Source organism: Bos grunniens, chromosome 7 (genome assembly GCF_055505025.1).
Source record: "Bos grunniens cultivar Pamir isolate PY7600 chromosome 7, Bosgru_T2T1.0, whole genome shotgun sequence".
Lineage (NCBI taxonomy): Eukaryota > Metazoa > Chordata > Mammalia > Artiodactyla > Bovidae > Bos > Bos grunniens.
Window position 1 is genome coordinate 72,533,152 of NC_141171.1, and position 20,057 is coordinate 72,553,208.

At 39.4% G+C, this 20,057-nt stretch overlaps 1 protein-coding gene across 6 annotated transcripts in view; it reads right to left on the bottom strand.

The window, feature by feature from the left end:
* Positions 1-20,057, bottom strand: part of ATP10B (ATPase phospholipid transporting 10B (putative)) — a 392,121-nt gene that overhangs the window by 284,809 nt on the left and 87,255 nt on the right. The gene's annotated exons all lie outside the window — the stretch shown is intronic.

Consider the following 20,057-nt stretch of genomic DNA (forward strand, 5'->3'; position numbering starts at 1 on the left):
AAAACCTGTGCTTTGCTTTGTGAAGTGTGATTCCAGCTAAAGATTAACCTAAGCCTTCTTTTATACTTGCATTGATTGGTTATCCATAGAGAAAACAGTGTTGAATTCACATAATCCAAATTCATTAGGAATCGAGCCACATTTCTATGTGTGAAACCCTCTGGACCTTTTTTCCCCTTAGCTCGGAGACGCTCTGTATTGCCTTTATCTGCAGTGCAGACTTCTACCGTTGAGTCTATAATGTCAATGGAAGCTCCAGAGGAGAAATGGGACAATGTATGGAATGGGATCCAGATGGATGGCTCACAGTGGAAATCCTACCCCTGCTGGTCTGGCCTCCAGTCTCTGATTCTCATTCTAGTGAATCTGACACATTAGGAAAGACACTTTGGCTAGTTTTGTTTTCCTTCTCCATCTCTGTCTTTCTTTCACACTCACACACTCTCAGCAGACAGAATATTATAGTGGTTGAAGACAGTCTTTGAAATTAGGCAAATTTAGATCTCAGTCCTGCCACTTTTGTTGTTGTTGTTGTTTTTCTTTGTAACTTTAAATGAATTGGGGTTTTTTGTTTGTTTTTAGTTTTACTTGGTGCTCAGTTCTTTATCTTTTAGGACAAAAATAGTATTTTCTTGGCCTATTGTTGAGTAAAGTCAGTAAGATGATTCAGGGGGACTTCTTAGCATCACGGTTGGGATTAAGCAGTTAATGCTGACTACCTAGCACATAGTCTCACTTGTTTAATTCCACAACTTTCTTCTGATACCTTATTACAAATAAGATTACTGACTTTTCCTTCTGTTGGATACACGCATTCTATTTAAGCCTTTAATAAGCAAGAGAACTGCCTAGATCAGGAATTCAGGGGATAAGCAAGTACATCATGCTTCACTTATGGGAAAATACAGATGACTGACATGAAAGAAGAAAAGAAGAGCTGTGGGAAGGCTGAATAAGTTTGGTAGAGTTCAGGTATTAGAGTTCTCCTTATTGACTCATGGGAGAGCTCATCAGGTCCTCTGATTTTAAAGTTCACTTATTTTTAGTTTATAAACAATTCTAACAAGTAGGACATGTTCTCATCTCTGAGGGGGAGTAGTCTTTCTGGACTCGGTGACTCAGAGATTAGGAAAAACAGGTAACTCGTTATGAAAAGTGCTCAAAGTGTAATCACAAGGAAAGAGAAGAAACAGAACATTCGGATTTATTTTTAAAGGAAACAATTACTTAGAGGAATATGTCCGATACTGCATTCTTTCTATAGGATGTCAATATATAATAGGCAATGAGAAGTTACTTGATCAATAGGTGTGGAAAACACTAGGTTAAATAATGTTAAAAAGATTGTCATTCCTCTTCATGGCTTCACAGTCTTTAGTATATTGAAATATACTCTGAATCTCTAAGAAAGAAGGGTGTGTAGCAAGTGTATACTGGGTTTCCCAATCTAACTTGATCACAGAACCCCCTTTAATGGAATATTCATATCACTAGTATTCCGTAGAGCCTATTTTGGGTTATTGTGATCTCTGGCTTTCATGTGAGTATGGACTATTGGTCAAACAGTCCAACACTTGTCAACAAGTGATAAGGGAATCACAGTAGAGGGATATCCCTCACAGTAGAGGGATAGAGCCATAGTGACATCACAGAGCCATTTGGAAAAATTAGATTGTGTTTAATTAATGTCATGTTTTAGAAGTAGGAAACACCATCAAAGTAGTTATTTTAGTTTGAGAAATTCAACTTTAGAAATGCTCATAAAACCCTGCATACCTTTTTAAAGATTGCTCATGAATACAGTATTTATAATATTAAAATACTTAATGACTAAATGTCCATCAGTAAGAAATTGCTTGGATAAATTATGATCCAGCTTATATGATGGAAAACAGATGTTCAAAAGAATGTAGTAATTTCACCTGTACTGGTAGGGAAATATACACATAACATACTATTGGGAAAAAAAGAGACTGTTGTCGAGCATATGCATGGCAGGCTAAACATTTATTTTAAAAGTTAAATACATATGACAGAGAGAAAGAAATGAATGAATAAATGAATAAAGTGTGTGTGTTTATAGACACACATTTATGAATGCACCTGGGGAACAAGAAAGACAACTTTCCATTTTTTATGTATGACTTCTGCTTCCAGTTAGAGTAGAGAATGTTTTAAGAGACTGCTGCTCCCACCCTGACAGTCAGATGAAACTAGATAGGTCACAAAATCCTATTTCTAAAAAAGTCATTGGAGAGTTGAGGATGCAAAGCAATCTAAATAAAACAAACAGAAAGGGATAAGCAATTCCTAGGAGAAAGAATACTACCACTCCTTTCACTTCTAAACACATGGTAGAAAAAGAATGAAACCTGTCACAGATGGGGGCAAGGAGAAACAAGCTCAATATGTAACAATCTTTTCATGGCTAGCTATGGAATGGCATGATAGATTATAATCCTGAGCAAACCCAAACCCAAACAAGAACACTCTCACCTGTCAACTCTTTACTATAGCACTGCAACCAAGTGTATAGGGTTAGAGTGCCCAAACCTGTGGTGGGTGGGCCAAGAGGTCTGATAGAGACTTACTTTAAGGAGCATGGGCCTTCATCAAGTATAATGCTTCTTTTCATTTCTTAAAAGGCATTAGTCTTCCAAATGGCAGGTGGCAGCCTTGTGGCAGGGTCATATGATGGGGAGATTTCACAAGGCACAAACACCTAAAAGATTGATGGCTGTGTCATAAAACAGGAGGATCTCCAACAATTTCAAGAGCTGACAGGTTGATGGTAGAATGTAGAGGAAACTCAAGATTCTCACTAATAATGAAATCCTGAGCCCTGATGAAGGCAAAGCTCCAATCCTGTCCTCAAATATTTGAAGCAAGTGGTGAACTGAATTTAACAAAAGTTCCAACAAATCCCAGATCCAGTTCAATTATAGATTAGTTGGTCCAACTGACTCAACTTTTCACACTAGCGGTCTGAAGACGAAGGTTATCCTCTTTTCAAGGAGTTAATATTCGTTTCATTCTATTTTTTTTTTTTTTACATACAATGTCCAGCATGAAACCAAGAATTATGTGATAAGCAAAGAAACAGGAGAAGGTGATTTACAATAAAGAGAAAAAATAGTCAGTAGAAGTAGTTCAGATGTTGGAATCAGAAGACAAGGATTTTGACTGTGATAAATATGTTATAAAATTTAGTTTGGAGGAAAGTGAAAAATTCAGAGACAGAATTTTAAGCAAAAAATGAAGACTAAGAAAGAACCATATTTTTAGATTGCATGCATTTTATCATTTACATTTGGGCAGTGTTAAGACATTTAAAAATCTTTTTAAGCGACTTTAAAAACAGTTTTATGAATCTTTCCATGTGAAATGGTTCAAGAATAATTGAAACAGTTTAGAGGGAAACCTCAATTCTATGGGGGGGAAAAAAAAAAACTTCAATGAAGATCTATGCACTGGGGTTTATTGGCAATAATGGTTCTACCATACTTGGAGGCAAAGAATCAAGGTCTCTAGATGGACATCTAGACATTACAATAGTGACCACATCAACAGTATTTCTAAAAGCCTATGTATCGGAGGTAGACTTTCCAATCCAGCAGTACAATTTCAGGATAAACAAACAATATCCTGAGGGGAGAGGGAGAATCACTGGTTTCTCTGGGAAGAACTTTTTCATCTTTTTAAGAAGTAACAGTAGATTCGTTTGCTGTCATAGGCATAATGCTATTACAGAGTAATGGGCATGCTGTCCAGGATGGTCAAGTTCAGTCTAAGCTGGATGTGGCAGAAGCCAATATATGTTCATTTCTAGAAGATTTGATTAATCTGTACAGAAGGATATTGTATTTTCAGGGCAACATTCTTTATATAATGCTACTGGTGGAGATAAACACAGATGGAACAGAAAAACAGGCAGAGTGATCAGCAATAGGGCGAACCATGTTTAAAATTGAATTACATGAAACCTTAATCTGGGGGCTTTAGTGATGGTGCATCTTCTCAATTTACAGCATGTATCCAGATTCTCACACAAATTCTCATCAAGCAGAGAAGCTCTTTGGTCATGATCCTTGTGGTATACATTTCAGAGGTTTTTATATATGCTTCCTAGTCCAAACATAGATTAGTTATTATGATAAATCTTTCCTTGAGGATTAAGGATCTGTAAAACCTCAGCATTTTCAGTTCTTCTCAGTAAAGGTAATGAACACAACAAGCTTAGTATGTTTCAGTGCATCCTTGACTAGAATTTGTGATTGCTTCCTTTTCTCATTTCCTTCAAGACTGTGTGTGTTCTCTAAAAAAATGGAAAAAATCAAGGTTTTTTCCTTAAAATGAAGTGACAGCTGAGATACAGATTACTGATGAGGTGAGAAGTTCCTCTGAACACATGTTCAGTGGGAGAATATGCAAAAAAGAGATAGAATTCCTTAACAAGACTTTTTCTATTTTTCATTCTATGAGAGTCCTGTTTCTAACACCTTGGATTAAGATATGACAAAAAAAAAAATTGTGATTGAGGGAGAGGGAAATAACATCATTGGTTTGACTTGTCACTTCTAACACCAAACATTGGCTCAGAAACAGACTGTACTTGCTGGAAAACAGGTTGAGCTGTATTGCTTGTGGTAGCTTTTTGTTGGAAGGAATTTTAAACTTCTGCTTGTCAGTCACCTGCAGGGGGAAGGGGAGTGGAAAATGACAAGTAGTTGTGGCAAGAAGAGCATATGGTCATCTCTCTCTGCTGCCCAAGGTTTCATGGAATATGCTGTTCTCTGGGACCTCCTACCTGCATCAGGTATAAGCATATGTGCTACACTGGATCTTAACCCACTGGCTTGAATCCAGTTATCTCTCTCCTCAGGGGTTAGGATGAAGGCAAGCCATGGGCATGCTCAGCATTATGAAAATAAAGATTACCATTATATTTTCAACCAGAAAGTCTCTTCCTCTTCCTGATTCCAAAGGCCTATCTGTTAAGCAACTATTGTCTATATTATACATATTTGGATAATGTCTATGAAGCAAGTTGGACATTGGCTTAGGGAGTTTGGCTAAGACATGGATTTTTTTTTTTTTTTTCCTCCATGCATTGGGAATATACAACCCTGCCTCAAGAAACACACACATCTTTCATAGCGTTCCTGATTGTCCCCTGTAGTCAGACCCAATATTTTCCATTTCTGGTTTCCTAGATATCCTGTCAATCTCAATTAAAAAAAAAAAAAGGAAGAAAAAAGCAAGAGCAATATAGAAATAAAAAGAGCCAATTTTGCTTGTTTCACGCAGTTTATAATCTTTTGTTTAACTAATTCTTGAGGTTTGGTCCTGACTACTGATATCCTGGAGAGTGTTTTGATATCCATTTCAAAACACCTGGGCAACTGAACCTTGGAAAACCCTCAAAACCTTTGAATTCATAACCAATCAATAAAGATTTTAAGTTTCTAGGAAACAATGGTATGTTTCCATTTCTCTATCCTCCAGAAATGCTTATATGTGGTAGCCATTCTGTAACTAATAGATTAATTGTAATTAACAGCCATGGCAAATAGATGGGAAAACAATGGAAACAGTGAGAGACTTTATTTTCTTGGGCTCCAAAATCACTGCTGATGGTGACTGCAGCCATGAAAATAAAAGATGCTTGCTCCTGGAAGAAAAGCTATGACCAACCTAGACAGCATATTAAAAAGCAGAGACATTACTTTGACAACAAAGGTCCATCTAGTCAAAGCTAGTTTTTCCAGTAGTCATGTATGGATGTAAGAGTTGGACTCTAAAGAAAGCTGAGTGCTGAAGAATTGATGCTTTAGAACTGTGGTGTTGGAGAGACTCTTGAGAGTCCCTTGGACTGCAAGGAAATCCAACCAGTTCATCCTAAGGAAAATCAGTCCTGAATAGTCATTGGAAGGACTGATGCTGAAGCTGAAATGCCAATACTTTGGCCACCTGATGCAAAGAACTGACTCCTTGGAAAAGACCTTGATGTTGGAAAAGATTGAAGGCAGGAGGAGAAGGCAATGGCAGAGGATGAGATGGTTGGATGGCATCACCGACTCGATGGACATGAGTTTGAGAAAGCTCTGGGAGCTGGTGATGGACAGGGAAGCCCAGCGTGCTGCAGTCCATGGGGTCGCAAAGAGTCAAATACAACTGAGCAAATGAACTGAACTGAGGCTGTAATTAAAGAAGGCTGAGCGCCCAAGAATTGATGCTTTCAAATTGTGGTGCTGCAGAAGACTCTTGAGAGTCCCTTGGACAGCAAGATCAAACCAGTCAATCCTAAAGGCAATCAATATGCATTGGAAGAACTGATGCTGAAGCTGAAGCTCCAATACTTTGGTCACCTCAAGTGAAGAGCCAGTTTATTGGAAAAGACCCTGATGCTGGGAAAGATTGAGAGCAGGAAGAGAAGGGGGCAACAGAGGATGAGTTGGTTGGATGGCATCACTGACTCAATGGGCATGAGTTCGAGCAAACTCTGGGAGATAGTAAAGGACAGGGAAGCATGGTGTGCTTCAGTTCATGGGGTCGCAGAATCAGACACAACTTAGCGACTGAACAACAACATTCTGTAATTCAGTATTGAGTGAATAAAGTATTTCTGGAAGGTGTACCAGGTACTCAGCAACATGCTAGTTACATGTGGAAAACAAACAGATGGAGTCCTTGTGTTCTCCCTTCTGGTCTAGTTGACTGTTGCATGGGGTCTATTTGTCCTTCACATTACTCTATCCGAGTTATATTTCTACAACCCTAATTTTATCACATTTACATCCTACATTTCCCTCATTGTTTATTCAATTAAGTTCAAATGAACACACTCAATGAACTAGTTGCAAACTATTTGCTTCCTTAGCTCTTACCAACCCAACAGACAAATTATGTCTCCGCACAAGATTTCTAGCAAATTCAGAGATTCATGTTTGTTCCCTCTGGTCCCCCTGACTCAATCATTCTTTCCCAAGGACTTGACCCAATACTCTTCAAGCTGCAATTAAATGCCACCTCCTCCAAAGATCTTTACTTATACTCCATCCCTGGCCATCTCTTCTTCTTCTTCCTTACATTACATAATGCCATAGCGCGGCCAAGAGGAGTTACCCCCATGTCCGAGGTCAGGGGCAGCGGCCGAGAGTACCAGTCTGCAACGGCACAGGAACCGCCTAGAGGAGCTACCCTGCCTCCGCGGTCGGGCGGGGGGGTGGCAGAGAGGAGTTACCCCACGACCCTAAGACCAAGGCCAGGGGCGACGGCCAGGAGGAGCTACCCCACGCCCCCACGCACGAGGCCAGGGGCGGCGGCTGGAAGGAGCAACCCACGCCCGAGGCCAGGGGCAGCAAGGAGAGGAGTTACCCTGAGCCATGGCTGCGCGGGCACAGGAGGGCATAGAGGAGCTATCCCACATTGAAGGTCAGGAAGGGCGGTAGTGAGGAGATACCCCTCATCCAAGGTAAGGAGCAATGGCTGTGCTTCGCTGGAGCAGCTGTGAAGAGATACTCCACGCTCAAGGTAAGAGAAACCCAAGTAAGACGGTAGGTGTTGCAAGAGGGCATCAGAGGGCAAACATACTGAAACCATACTCACAGAAAACTAGTCAATCTAATCACACTAGGACCACAGCCTTGTCTAACTCAATGGAACTAAGCCATGCTGGTGGGGCAACCCAAGACGGGCGGGTCATGGTGGAGAGATCTGACAGAATGTGGTCCACTGGAGAAGGGAATGGCAAACCACTTTAGTATTCTTGCCTTGAGAACCCCATGAACAGTATGAAAAGGCAAAATGATAGGATACTGAAAGGGGAACTCCCTGGGGCAGTAGGTGCCCAATATGCTACAGGAAATCAGTGGAGAAATAACTCCAGAAAGAATGAAGGGATGGAGCCAAAGCAAAAACAATACCCAGTTGTGGATGTGACTGGTGATAGAAGCAAGGTCTGATACTGTAAAGGGCAATATTGCATAGGAACCTTGAATGCCAGGTCCATGAATCAAGGCAAATTGGAAGTGGTCAAACATCACCAGATGGTCAACACCGAAATCAGACTGATTATATTCTTTGCAGCCAAAGATGGAAAAGCTCTATATAGTCAGCAAAAACAAGACCAGGAGCTGACTGTGGCTCAGACCATGAACTCCTTATTGCCAAATTCAGACTTAAATTGAAGAAAGTAGGGAAAACCACTAGACCATTCAGGTATGACCCAAATCAAATCCCTTATGATTATACAGTGGAAGTGAGAAATAGATTTAAGGGCCTAGATCTGATAGAGTGCCTGATGAACTATGGAATGAGGTTCGTGACATTGTACAGGAGACAGGGATCAAGACCATCCCCATGGAAAAGAAATGCAAAAAAGCAAAATGGCTGTCTGAGGAGGCCTTACAAATAGCTGTGAAAAGAAGAGAAGTGAAAAGCAAAGGAGAAAAGGAAAGATATAAACATCTGAGTGCAGAGTTCCAAAGAATAGCAAGAAGAGATAAGAAAGCCTTCTTCAGCGATCAATGCAAAGAAATAGAGGAAAACAACAGAATGGGAAAGACTAGAGATCTCTTCAAGAAAATCAGAGATACCAAAGGAACATTTCATGCAAAGATGAGCTCGATAAAGGACAGAAATGGTATGGACCTAACAGAAGCAGAAGATATTAAGAAGAGATGACAAGAATACACAGAAGAACTGTACAAAAAAGATCTTCATGACCCAGATAATCACGATGGTGTGATCACTGACCTAGAGCCAGACATCCTGGAATGTGAAGTCAAGTGGGCCTTAGAAAGCATCACTATGAACAAAGCTAGTGGAGGTGATGGAATTCCAGTTGAGCTATTTCAAATCCTGAAAGATGATGCTGTGAAAGTGCTGCACTCAATATGCCAGCAAATTTGGAAAACTCAGCAGTGGCCACAGGACTGTAAAAGGTCAGTTTTCATTCCAATCCCAAAGAAAGGCAATGCCAAAGAATGCTCAAACTACTGCACAATTGCACTCAGCTCACACGCTAGTAAAGTAATGCTCAAAATTCTTCAAGCCAGGCTTCAGCAATATGTGAACCGTGAACTTCCTGATGTTCAAGCTGGTTTTAGAAAAGGCAGAGGAACCAGAGATCAAATTTCCAACATCCGCTGGATCATAGAAAAAGCAAGAGAGTTCCAGAAAAACATCTATTTCTGCTTTATTGACTATGCCAAAGCCTTTGACTATGTGGATCACTATAAACTGTGGAAAATTCTGAAAGAGATGGGAATACCAGACCACCTGATCTGCCTCTTGAGAAATTTGTATGCAGGTCAGGAAGCAACAGTTAAAACTGGACATGGAACAACAGACTGGTTCCAAATAGGAAAAGGAGTACGTCAAGACTGTATATTGTCACCCTGTTTATTTAACTTATATGCAGAGTACATCATGAGAAACGCTGGACTGGAAGAAACACAAGCTGGAATCGAGATTGTCGGGAGAAATATCAATAACGTCAGATATGCAGATGACACCACCCTTATGGCAGAAAGTGAAGAGGAACTCAAAAGCCTCTTGATGAAAGTGAAAGTGGAGAGTGAAAAAGTTGGCTTAAAGCTCAACATTCAGAAAACAAAGATCATGGCATCTGGTCCCACCACTTCATGGGAAATAGATGGGGAAACAGTGGAAACAGTGTCAGACTTTATTTTTCTGGGCTCCAAAATCACTGCAGATGGTGACTGCAGCCATGAAATTAAAAGACGCTTACTCCTTGGAAGGAAAGTTATGACCACCCTAGATGGCATATTCAAAAGCAGAGACGTTACTTTGCCAACAAAGGTTCGTCTAGTCAAGGCGATGGTCTTTCCTGTGGTCATGTATGGATGTGAGAGTTGGACTGTGAAGAAAGCTGAGCGCAGAAAGAATTGATGCTTTTGAACTGTAGTGTTGAAGAAGACTCTTGAGAGTCCCTTGGACTGCAAGGAGATCCAACCAATCCATTCTGATGGAGATCAGCCCTGGGATTTCTTTGGAAGGAATGATGCTAAAGCTGAAACTCCAGTACTTTGGCCACCTCATGTGAAGAGTTGACTCATTGGAAAAGACTCTGATGCTGGGAGGGATTGGGGGCAGGAGGAGAAGGGGATGACAGAGGATGAGATGGCTGGATGGCATCACTGACTCGATGGACGTGAGTCTGAGTGAACTCCGGGAGTTGGTGATGGACAGGGAGACCTGGCGTGCTGCGATTCATGGGGTCGCAAAGAGTCGGACACGACTGAGCGACTGATCTGATCTGATCTGATCTGATTATTTCTTGTAACTTTCCCCAGATTTATGAGGTCCTGTCAATAGACTCAACTCCTCGAGTTCTCAAATACTCCCTTGCTCAAACTGAAAATGTCTTTAATGTTTCAATTTTCTTAGGAGTTTTGAAGCATAACAACCCTTTGGAGAAATCACTATTTGGCTTCTAGGCATACAGATTCACTGTCTTATCACACATCCAGCAATCAAACATCTTTCTACCTCATCAGTCAGTCCATCATGTTTTCTCATCACTGCTGATTATATTTGTCTAATACTAAGTTGTTTGGCAGTTCTAAGAGATCATTTTGTGGGGTTTTCTTTTTTCAACTAGAAAGGTCCTTTTGAAGCAGGGATAAAAAATCAGCTACTCTAAATGTGGGTGAGGCAGGTCATTTATATATGGTTACTATCTCTTACTGTATACTGCAGAAAATTTAGCTGTTGGAGTATTCTTTGCAAAATTACAAATGCTTTGAGATAAAGGGGTATATTTATTTCTCTTTATATTCCCTTGGTACCTAGTAGAGTGTCATGAACCTAGCAAGTGCTTATTAAACATTTGTTGAATTGAATAGTTTCTAAAAGGGAAAGCCATGTTAGTGTTTCTCTTCCTAAAATGTCATCACTGTTTTATATCATGAGAAAGGCCTAACAGAGTTTCTAAAATATGACTAAATTTTCTTTACCGAGATACATTTACTTTTTCCATGAAATCACAGCAAAGTAACACAGTTTTGATGCTGGCCATTAAACTATCATTTGGTGGTAAATCTTCCCTCAAGTTAATAGTCCTTAGCAAGAAGCCCTTCTACAGAAAACACAAGCTTTGCCTTCAGAGCAGAAGTGTAAATAGCTATAATTTGTTCTCCTGCATTTTTCAAATACAGTGCCATCTGGTTTAATCTCTTAGTCCTGGAGAACCATTTTAAAAATTATTTCCCCATGACCCATTCTCCAGCCTATCCTTGCCCTGGAGATATTCCTGTACTTATTATTAGCTCACCGGTATACAATAACCACTACTGTTTAGAAAGATATTCATTACCTACGGAAGTTTGAGCAAAGTTATCAGAACCAGATTCTGCCATGACAGGATTCTACACTGTAGCCACAGACCGCAGACAAACCATTTGGGACTGGGCTATCTTTCACTCACCAACTTTTGCTAGAATTATAAGATTATGCTGGTACTTAGAAGCCTACTCCAATTGCCTTCTCATCTGGCACACATTTTGAAGCCTTGGGTTACTATGCTATACCTCATCAACTCCTCATGCCTCTCTTCTCTGCTTTATGTAGCATGAAGTTGGAAAATTGCATGGGGCAGCTGGTGCTAGGCTTCCATTCTGGAAGGTTTCACACTGTTAGTTTTAGGGTTCAGAATTACTCTTATTCTAGATTCCTGTTGGAATGGTTGAGGGAATGAAAGAAAACAGGCTCACAGTTTCAATCAAAACAAGATGTGGGTGAAACTTCCAATTTGTGATATGGAAACAGCCTAGAGAAAAACTTCGACAGGCCTCTCATCTGGTGGTTAGGCAGCATCAAGCCATTGCCAAGTGTGTTTCTAGTATTGTTGTCTATTTGAGACCCTCAATATACTTGACCCAGGTTTTTTAATTTTAGAACTTTAGCTGGGCAGCATTTTAATAATGCCAAGATGCCAATGAAAAATATGTTCTTTAGTTGAAGGCAATATTCAAATATTTTCTTTAGCCGTTAGTATCTATCTGTGACTTTTATTAACAATGGCAAGTTATGGCATGTGCTTTGAAGAGAAATCATGTTGGACAAGGGTCTAGAGATCAATACAGTAGTGATTTTTAAATATAGGGTCAGGAATTCTTTTGATAATGAGATAAAAATATGATTCTAGACTTGAATGAAGTGAGAGAGTAAATAGTATAAAAATTTCAAGGGAGGGCGTTCAGAAAGAAGTAACCCAACTGCAAAGGCCTTGAGATGAGAACATGTTTGAAACAGATCAAGAAACTCATGATATTGGAGTTCAGTGAGTGAGTGGAGTGTCATAGGAAAAAACCTCAGATAAATAGTTTAAAAGAAGGTTATGGAAGGCTTTGTGGGTCATAGCAAGGATACTGGATTCTATTCTGAGACTGGGGAATCATTAAACATTTTGAGATAATAAAGGGTTAAATAAGAAAAAAAGGAATCAAAGATATAAATACCAGGCTAAACAGTACAAGAGAAACATAAAACTTCATAAATAGCCAAAGGCAAAAAAATAAAAAATAAAAGCAAAGACCACACTGTGAATGAAGAAAGAAAATATGATGCTCACAGAAATTGCAACATAAATCACAGTTGGCACCAAACATCACTCTCTCTCTCTAGTTACTAAGTCATGTCTGACTCTTGCAACCCCATGGACTGTGCTCCTCTGTCTATGGGATTCTCCAGGCAACAATACTGGAGTGGGTTGCCATTTCCTTTTCCAAACATAAGTCATATCAATAAACATGAAAGAGCTTAACTCATCTACTAAAATAATATGACTCTCAAGTTTATCCAGTACTGAAAATCTAAATTCAATGTTGAATGTAAGAGATGCAGCTAAACTGCAGTGATTCAAGGCTAAAAATATATGCACATATTTACCACAGGCAAATGAAAACAATAAGAAGTCAGAAATTGAAAATTTCATACCAAAGTAGAATTTAAGCCCAAAACATAAAATGAGGCCAATGACATTTTATAATGTGAAAAGCCATATTTCTCAATGAGAAATATAACAAAACTCCTTAGCATTCATATACATAAATAATAGTCAGTTGGAAGACAGAATGAATAAGAAAATCTTATTTATAATAATAGCAATAAAAAAGATAAACCATTTAGGAGCCAATATAATGAGAAATAAAACTTTATATGAAGAAAAGTATAAATGCTCCTGAAGGACATAAAAGTAGATATGAACAAGTGGGAAAATAATCCTGTTGCTTAGGATGCCTCAACATAATTGCGATCTCATTTCCACTATATTAATTTGTAAATTTAATGTAACCAAACAGAAATATTGACACAATTTATTATTAAGCCAGACATATTGAAACTAAAGTTCACATGATGTCAAATTATCACATTGTATACTTTAAACATCTTATAATTTTATTTGTCAATTATGCCTCAATAAAGATATAAAAGAAAAATAAATATACACGGATATGTAGATAAAGAGTGAATAGAAAGAGCTATAGATGGGGGTGGGGTCTAGTCCTCTGGCTGTTAATACTACTAAGCCTCTATAATTAGAACAGTGCAGTACTGGGCTCATGAGGAGACAGAATGTAATGAAACAGAAACCTAGTGTATTATAAAGGTGGTATCTACACTTATTGGGGAAACAGTGATCTTTTAAATAAATAATCTTGGAATAACTGAATGAAAATTTTTTAAATTAAAAAAAAAAAAAACGACTCAATCCTCATGTCATATACAAGAAAAAACTCTAAATTGAGAAAAGTAAATGAAGGAAATAAAAGTTTACCAGTAATAAGAAGAAAGTATGGGTGAATTACTCTATAATCTAGATTTAGGAAAATGTTTCAAATTGTAACTAAAAAGTCCAGGTTATAAACAAACAATTGATAAATTGAAATATATGGCAACAAAACAAAACACCATAAGCAAAGTTAAAGTACAAACTCACACTAAGAGAAAGTGTTTGCAGTGGGTATCACAGAAAAGCGCCAGTGTTGTTAATAAACAAAAACCTTTAACACTTGAGGAAAAGCAAATACTAATAACTCAATAGAAAATGGATAAAAGACCTGAAGGGGCAATTTACAAAAAAAATATAAATATGAGCTTTGAACATATGAAAATATATTCAACTTCATTCATATTAAGATAAATCCAAGTTAATACTCACTGAAATACTGTATCTCTCTTATTAGACTGGCAAAAACTCAGAAGCTTGGTACGCTTTGCTCCTTGGCTGTGGAAAACAGACCCTCTCATACATTGTTGGAAGGAATGCAAAAGGATATGAATGTAAACCCCTTACTGAGAGGAATTTGGCACCAGCTATTAAATTACTTATTCATCTAACCTTCAATATAGCAATCCCACTTCCAAGAATTTATCCTGAAGATAGAGCCCACAATAGTTGGAAAAAAAAGGCTTCCATGGTGGCTTGGACTATAAAGAATCTGCCTTCAAGGCAGGAGGCCCAGGTTTGATCCCTGGGTGGGGAATGGCTACCCACTCCAATATTCTTGCCTGGAGAATCCCATGGACAGAGCAGCCTGGTGGGCTATAGTCTATGGGGTTGCAGAGTCGGACGCAACTGAGCAACTAACACAAAAATACATACGCACAAAGCAAGTAATTACAGTATTATTTTTAGGAAACTACCTAAATGTCTAAGCACTGGAAACTGATCGAATATATGGACCATATGTTCAGTGGAATACTTCCATCTGTAAACAAAAAAAGAGAAAGATTTCTATAAACTGATGTGGAGTCATCTCTGGGAGATACTATTAAATGAAAAAGGCAAACTGTGAAAGAGCTACATGCTACCTTGCATAAAAGAAAGAAGAGGTAATAAAGTAGCAATGTACAATTACTTATCATTTAAAAAAACAGAGGAAGAATAAGTTACAAAATGATAGTGTTGGTTACCTAGAGGGAGACAGGTAGGAATACAGGAGGAAATGGTACTTTTCTGAGTATCCTTGTTTGCATAGGCTTGATTTTTAGAATTATATTAATGTTCTTCATATTAAAATAGTAAATTGATAAGGATGTGAAGGAAGAAAATTTGTAAGCGAAAGCAAATTGAAAGCAAATGAACCCAATTGCATTTCCAATAAATAATACAACCATGCTAAATGGAAGGGGAGAAAGAACAAATCCAATTAATTTATGAACAAGAGTATTTGATCATATACTTTCAGTTTTGCACAGGATTTCAAGTGCATGTGGAACATTTTACCAAAATAGACCCCTTGCAGGCCATAAAGCAAGTCTCAACATATTTCAAAGGATTTAAATCATAGAGAGTATAGTCTCAGACCACAGTGAATAAAATTAGAACTAAATAAAAGAAGATATCTAGAAAAGATTTCCCCAAATCTGAAAGCTAAGCAATACACTACTAAATAACCCATGGGCCAAGAAGAAGAAATTATTATGAAAGTTTAGAAAATATTTTGAACTGAGTAAAGAATATAGCATCTCAAAATTTGTGGGATACAGCTAAAGCTGTGCTTAGAGGGAAATTATGGCCTTGAGTGCAAATACTAGAAAAGAGGAAATGCTAAAAATCTTATCAAAGTAGTTTTCTCAAGGAAGTAGTGAAAAGAGCAAATGAAACCCAAAGACTGTAAATTGAAGACAGTTAATACAATTTTGAACTGTATAGTATATAGAATTTTAAAATTTCAAAAGGTGGCTTAGGAAAAACTAACAAACCTTATATACCGCTGGAAAGGCTAATCAAAAGGAAAAAAAGAGAGAAAACACAAAAAACCAATAATGTAAAGGAAATTTTTGCATGCTAAATTGCTTCAGTCGTGTCTGACTCTTTGCAACCCCATGGACTGTGGCCCACCAGGCTCCTCTGTCTACGGGGATTCTCCATGCAAGAATACTGGAATGAGTAGCCATTTCCTTCTCCAGGGCATCTGCCCAACCAGGGATTGAACCCAGGTCTCCTGCATTACAGGTGGACTCTTTACTGTCTGAGCCACCAGGGAAGCCCCACAAAACTCCCATCTCCCACAGAAATTCTCTGTGAAAGAGATCTATTTGCATACTTCAAAGCTGCTGCCTGAAAGTCAGGTTTCTAGGGGCTGACTGCAATCTCTCCCCTCCTGGACCAGGGAAACCAGCAAACACCACCTTCAGCTTCTCCCCTGAGTCCACTGCAAACTGCGAGCATCTCCGTGGAAGCTTACACACATGTCTGGTTGTCCTGCTGTTGTACCTAATGCCCCCGGGACAGAATCCCAGGATTGCCTGGCTACAACAGCCCCTGGGGCTTGTATTTGAGTCCATCTGGACTGTAGTAAACAAAGAAACAGCAGTTACCTGGCTCAGCCCTTCCAGGGCTCAGCAGAGAGGGAACAAACAGAAACATTTATTTCCCAGTCTTTCCCTGAAAGAGGCCTATTTGCATACTTTAAAAGCTGCTGCCTAAGGGCTTAGTTTTTATTTAGCACATATTTAGGGCCTGACTTTGACCCATTCTGGGCAACAGGGAAGAACGTGGACACCTTTAAGCTTGCTCCAGTTTGACACCTTTAAGCTTGCTCCTTTAAGCCAATACCCTGGAGGTATTGGCACACATGTCTGGCACCCCGGCTTTTGTGAAGGCACCCAAAGGACGGGTCCCCAAGGGACATGGCTTAGAAAGCCAAAGGTGCTTGCATTCAGAAGTCCTATAGGATTGTACTAAACAAAGAAGGAGTCATTGACAGGCTCAGGAGTAGACTGCACAGATACACATCCAGACACAGCACGTGCCATAAAAAAAGCAGGCGAAGAAGACCATCTCCCAGTTTCTCCCTAGCAGGGCCCTAACTACAGACTCTCCCACCTGCTGCCCGAGGATCAGCCTGCATCTAGCTGTGGCCTGTTGGGGACAAAGAATGTGACTTGTTACTTCAGTAAATGACAAATGTTGCCCCTCAAGCCATCTGCCACTGCAGCTGTACCTAACAGTACTCCTTAGGGGGGGACTTCAGGATGGTTAAAAATAGGATACTAGCTCTAGATCAGAGAAGGCAATGGCAACCCACTCCAGTGTTCTTGCCTGGAGAATCCCAGGGACGGGGGAGCCTGGTGGGCTGCCGTCTATGGGGTCGCACAGAGTCAGACACGACTGAAGTGACTTATTAGCATCAGCAGCCCTAGATGGTTAAGATGTCTATCTAAGGAAAATTTTTAAATGACCCCAGATTCTTGCATGTTCCCATACATAGAAAAGCATTAAAATAACCAACTTGAGATATCTCTTCGTTGTTATTAGCAGGAATCTTTCTACACTTGACTAGAAGTTTTCCCAGCAAAATAGTTTACATATATTCTGGCTCCTCCCTTACCTCCTCAAAGCACCTTCTCAAAGCTATCTGAGAGGCTGTCTCCCAGGCTTAGACCTCAATAATGCCTCAAACAAAACTTAATTCTCAACTTTTGGGTTGGGCTTTTTTTTTTCTTTCTTCAGTCGACATTGTGACCCTCCCTTTTGCAATAGGCACAGGTCTTGGCAAACTACTGGGAGCCACTAAGAACAAGAAATGAGGCTTGGACGATGACAAAGGTTTGAATAATAACCAAAAGCTTGGGTTTCGCTGATTAACAATTTATTTCCTAAATAAGACAGCTCTATCAAGACTAGGAGAGGTAGTAGCTATTTTATCTAATGTGCAGAAAACAAAATAGAGACCAAAAAACAGAAGAATATAGAGAAATATGTTACAAAATAAAGGAACAAGATAAAACTCCAAAAACAGATCTTAATGAATGAAATGGAAATGTGTGATTTACCTGATAAAGAGTTCAAGATAACAGTCATAAAGATGCTCACTGAGGTCAAGAAGCAAGAACAAAGTGAGAATATCAGCAAAGAAACAGAATAAATAAGAAAGTACAAAGCAGAAATCACAGAGCTGAAGAATACAAAGACTGTTAGAAATATAATACATTGCATGTAAGCATCACAATAGTTGCAAAGCAAAAATCTGTAGTAGATACACAAAATATAAACACAAAGAAATCTATGCATAACATTTGAGAAAATTATCAAAGCAAAAAAAATGAGTAAGAAAAGAAGATGGGGAAAAGGGAATTACAAAGATGTCAGAAAACGAAGAAAATGGCAATAGTAACTCCATCTTTTTTTCGTTAGTTAGTGTTTCACTTTTTGCAACCCCATGGACTATAGCCCAACAGGATCCTCTGTCCACTGAATTCTCCAGGCAAGAATACTGGAGTGGTAATCATTCCCTTCTCCACAGGATCTTCCTGACCGAGGAATTAAAACTGGGTCTCCTGCATTGCAGGTAGATTCCTTAGCATCTGAGCCACGAGGGAAGTCCAGTAAGTCCATATCTATCAATAATTCCTTTAAGTGTAAGTAGACTGAAATCTCCAATCAAAAGACAAACATAGTGTGTTCCCAAGCTGGTAGAGTAGAAAGAACCTAAGCTCACCTTCTCTCACAGGAACACCAAAACTGCAACTACTTACAAAACTATGGATGAAAAAGATGAGAACCTAACAGAAAAGATATTCTACAGAAAAAGATATAGAGAAGGAACCTACATATGAAGGTTTCTATGTAGGTTCCTATGTAGGAACCTCTCCTACATAGAGATATATAGGAGGAATGGAGTTGTGGTATAGTCAAAACCCATACCCCCAGTGGATGATTTACAAAGAAGAGAATAGGAATGAGGGTTCTCAGCCCCACATCTGGCTCCCCAGCAGGAGGGTCCTTTACTGGAAAGATGAGCACTCACACCATTTGAATCTGAAGGCCAGTGGGCTTACTTTCAGAAGTTCCATGTAGTTGGGGGAGAGACAGACTTCACTTTCAGAGGGTATACACAAAGTGCTCTGGGACCCAGGGCAGAAACAGTAGGTTGATAGGAGCCTGGGTCATACATACCTGCTGACCATGGACAGTATCCTGAAGAGGTAGGAGCCAGTTCGCCCTTGGGACATAGACACTGGCAGCAGCTCTTGTGGGAGCTCCTCCTATCACATGGACATTTCAGCTGGCAAGCACCATTTGGAATCTTTCCTCTAGCTTATTATCCCCAAGGTCCAGCTCCAACCAGGCCTAGTAGTCTGTAGGCACTAATGCTGGGACATTTCAGGCCAACCAACTAACTAGGCAAGGACACAGACCCACCCATTACCAAAAAGGCTGCTTAAGAACCCTTGACCCAGACCTGCCCTTGGACATGGTGCTGCCTGCCAAAAGGACCAAGACCCACTCCCGTATACCAGTGCACAGACCCTAGACGTGGAATCCCCAAGGCCCTCCAGCTAGAGACCCTGGGACTCTCTACCTGCCAGTGGGCAGGCACCAGGCCTAGAATCCCCTGGGATGAATGCACAGAGATGTTAATATTTTTAAACAAGGAGTTAGAAAATAAAAAGAAAAACCAAATGGAGATGAAGAATACAATAGCTAAAAATGAAAAATACACTAGAAGTAATCAACAGTAGACTAAATGATACAAAGAGGTAGATCAGCAAACCAGAAGACAATACCAAAAGTCACTGACGCTGAGCAAGAAAAAGAAAGAATGAAATGAAGTGAGACCAGTTTAAGACAATTGGTCTTAAAGTTGTCTGGGTCAACTTCAATCACATTAATATTTGCATATTTATAGGGATCCAAGAAGAAGAATACAGAAAGGGACTGAGAACATAATTTTCTAAGACATAATAAATGAAAATTTTCATAACCTAGGAAAGGACATCCAAGTTCAAGAAGCGAAGACAGTCTCATACAGGATTAAGCCAAAGAGGAACATGCCAATTCACATTGTAATTAAAATGGCAACACTTAAAGATAAAAAGATAATATTAAAAGAAGTAAGGAAAATACAAGATGTTACATACAAGGGAACTCCCATAGGCTATCAGCTGACTTTTCAGCAGAAATGCTGCAATCCAGAAGGGAGTGGAAGGATACATTTAAAGTGATTAAAGGGCAAAACCCACAACCAAGAATACTTTACACAGCAAGGCTCTTGTTCAGATTTGATGGAGAGATCAAG